This window comes from Lycium barbarum, chromosome 3 (assembly GCF_019175385.1).
Source record: "Lycium barbarum isolate Lr01 chromosome 3, ASM1917538v2, whole genome shotgun sequence".
NCBI lineage: Eukaryota > Viridiplantae > Streptophyta > Magnoliopsida > Solanales > Solanaceae > Lycium > Lycium barbarum.
This window is the reverse complement of record NC_083339.1, coordinates 110,530,029-110,533,842: the sequence shown is the minus strand read 5'-3', so window position 1 is coordinate 110,533,842 and position 3,814 is coordinate 110,530,029.

Sequence of the window (3,814 nt, the reverse complement as noted above, 5' to 3'; positions counted from 1 at the left end):
TCTTCCTCTATGTCATTTCCTTTTATAGCGCAGGTGTATGAGGTCACGTGTTCGTGCGGGTCCGTTGTGCAGTCATATTTCTGGATATCCGACATTTTGAACCTTTTTGGGATTAATTTCGGAGCTGCACTCGGAGGAAAAGGCCTTTGGGTGTACCTCTTCGAATCCGGCCCCTTCAGTAAAGGCGGAGCCCCCGGGATTTGGTCCACCCGAGAGTTGTATATTTCCACCCTCTTTTCGGTCGAGTCTACCCGCTTTACCAGAGTTTCGAGCATTTTCAGAACCTCGGTGGAGGAACCAGCTCCGGACCCATTGCTCTCAACCATCCGTGCCTCATCTCTTCTGGGTTCAGCAACACCCTTCGCCTCCCCCGAGGTCGTTTTATCCTTTCCGCTTTGCAACCGGGCTATCGCGATTCCCTGTTCAGCAATCGCCGCTCTCTGTTCCTGCAACATTTCAAAAATTAAACGTAAGTCAATATTATCATTCGGGGCTTCCGGTTCTTTCCGGCCCTGAGTCCGGGACAAAGTAATCGAATTGTGTGTATTTAAAGGGTCGGTAGCCGGTTGGGCGGCATTCTCCTAATCCACGGTGTTTTGATGGTTGAGGCCCTCCCTCGAGTTAACGGGGTTAGGATCAGCGGGGTTTGGTAATCCTCGTGGACCGCTGCCTTCGTTTTCGGCCACGATCTCGTTGTTGTTGACGTGACCAGATTGCCCACTGTCAGCCATTTAGTCCGTTTTTTCAGTGACGAACAGAGGATGTTTTCGATTTTGATGGGTAAGGTAGAGATCAAGATGAAAGACCACTATTATCCTAGCCCCACGGCGGGCGCCAAACTGTTTACCCCGAATTCGGATAATCAATTAAATTTGTGAGTAGGTATAGGATATGTGGTTAAGCCTCAATCTGTTTGAGAGAGAAGAAATATATGAATATGCTATAAAGAAGCAACTTGATGTTCGATGGTTTGCTATAGACTTGTATGTTTACTAATGTATGAGTGTTACTTGATTGAAGCAATATAAGGGATGAACACGACAAGTGTGGATCGAAATCAGATATTTGAGAGAGAGAGTTCTATATATTTTTTGCTATTACAAGAGTTCTTGACATTAAGGAGCCAACCCCTAAAAAGGAGGACAATGCCCCTTATTTATAGTATTGTCCCATGAGCTTCATACAACATGAAAAATAAAATAATAAAGAAAAAGTTCTGAGTTGGATTAGGTTGACTGTACGATCTGACACCCGTACGATTGGCAGTTGAACATGGCAGGACGTTATCGACGCGTGGCAACCGCGCAACGGATCTCCCGGACCAACGGCCACGATCAAACGGACTAACGGCCTCGACCTAACGGACCAACTGCAACGACTAACCCGGTCATGGGGGAACCGGACCAAATGATGCCCTTCCTCTGCTTCGGTCCAAACATTCCTCCGGTTCAGAATCAAAGCCTTCGTGCACGTTCTTGTTCCTTCCTTCCTTCGGTCTTTGGTCTCACCGGTTTAATATATATATCCGATTTTTACCGTATACAAATTTGTGAAGTTGAACAACAATATCATTAATGGAACATTGTCAAATTGGAATGTTCTGTCAAATATATATGGAACGTTCAGTGACCGTCCATGAAAGTTGTATATCATCACTTGAAAAATGTAAAAAATTTGGAGTGTTTCCTTCGAGAAATATGGACCGTCTATTAGACATAGTTCTGGTCCCTTTATATAAAAAAGGATTTGCAATGTCTGTTCAATTGATTTGTAAAATACGAACAGTGAACTTATTTGATTTGGACAACATTTAGTAGGTGTTTGGGTATTAAAAAATATAATATTTGAATTTTTTTTTAATTAAAAGTTGAAGTTGTGTTTGAAAATATATTTAATTTGAAAAAAAATTGTGAGCGGAAAAAAAAAGTTCACTTGAAAAACTGATCAAAACCACCTTTTCAAACTTTAACTCATTTGCAATGTTTTTTCTTAAATCAATACAATGTATATAAATTGACGCTGTTTTGTCTTTTTAGGGATAAAATACTATTACCCCCTGAACTTTGACCGAAGTTGCCAGATACACCTTACTTTTTCAGGGTCCTATTACCCCCTAAGCGCGGATATCTACTCTTTTATGGGAGAGTGACATACACTCTCCTAGCCACATGTATATTTACTTTATTTTCTATTTTGTTTTAATTCTTTTTGCTTACGTGGAAACTTTTAAAAAAAAATGAAAAACTGTTTTTTTTTTTAAAATAATAAAAATTGGAAATTTTAAAAAATAATATGATAATTTGATTTTTTTTAAAACCCGTTTTTTGTTTTAAATTTCTGAAAACATGGATTTTTTTTAAAATATGGAAAAATGGATTTTTTTTTTTCAAATGTCTTTAAAAATCTAGATTTTCATGATTTCATTTTTTAGGACACTTTTATTTTTCAAATAAAATCTAGATTATTTTTTAAAAAATCTAAAAAAAGTATTTTTTCTTGTCAAAATGTGAAAAAATTGAATTTTATAAATTTTTTGAAAAACTAACATTTTTCTTAAAATGTGGAAAACCCCCTTTTTAAAACTAAATCTGGAAAACTAGAGTTTTTTCATATATAGAAAATAAATAAATCAGTTTTCCACATTTTTCTTTTAAAAAATCAATTTTTCATATTTATTTTCTAAAAAGAAATTTTTTTCATCTTTTTTTTTTTTAAAAACAATTTAGTTTTTCATATTTTAAGAAAATACAAAGTTTTAATAAAAAAAATTAAGTTTTCCACATTTTAAAAATAAAATCAGTTTAGAAAAAAACTTTAAGTTTTAATGATAATTAATTAGATGTAATTAAATATGAAGTGCCCAATTAAAAAATGACACATGTTAGATTTTATATTTCTCACTCTCCTTACCACGTCAGTGCTTGGGGTGGTAATTATTAAGTTTTTAAAAAGTTTAGGGGGTAATAGGACCGTTGAAAAGATAAGGTCTCTCGTAGAAACTTTGGCCAAAATTCAAAGGGTAACAGTGCCTTATCCCTTTTTTTTTTTTTTAAAAAAAAGGAAAGTTTATTATGTCTAGAATAACACCAAATTGAAATGAAAAAAAAATCTCAATATCGAATTGTGTGACACATAAATTTTATGAACAAAAATTAAAATTTGTGAGTGAAAATGGTTATTTCATTTGTCATACTTTTCAAACAAGTTTTAAGATATTTCAATACGTATTATTTATCAAAACATTGAACTTTAATATTTGAAATCTAGTAAAATATAATAGACATGTCTATATATTTGGTTGAAGTTGAAAAATGTATTTAAAGACTATTTTTTTACCCAAAAAAGAAAGAAAAGAAAAAGATTAATTTTGAAAACAATTTTATCTTTTTGATCTTTTGAACAAAATGACACCTAATTTTTTTTAACAACTTCTATGAAAGAACATTATTTTACTTAAAATATCTAATATTATTCATAAAAAGTTTAATTTCACTAATTTATTTAGGCCCCGTTTGTCCATAGATACTTTGAAATTTTGGAGTTGGAGTTGTGTTTAACCATAGTTTTTGAAATTGTAGTTTTTGGTGAAATGTAGTTGTAAAAAAGTGATTTTTTTAAAAAAAAATAAGTTTTTTGAGTTTTTGGTATTCCGGAATAACTTTAAGTTGTATTCAAAATTCTCATGGCTAAACGCTGATTTTGGAAAAAAGCATTCTTATAGCCAAACAGGGGCTTAATATTGAACAATTATTTGCAGATACTAAATTTTAAATTTTTGACCATAAAGAGGAAGTTCGCGTGAAGTGAGTGACAT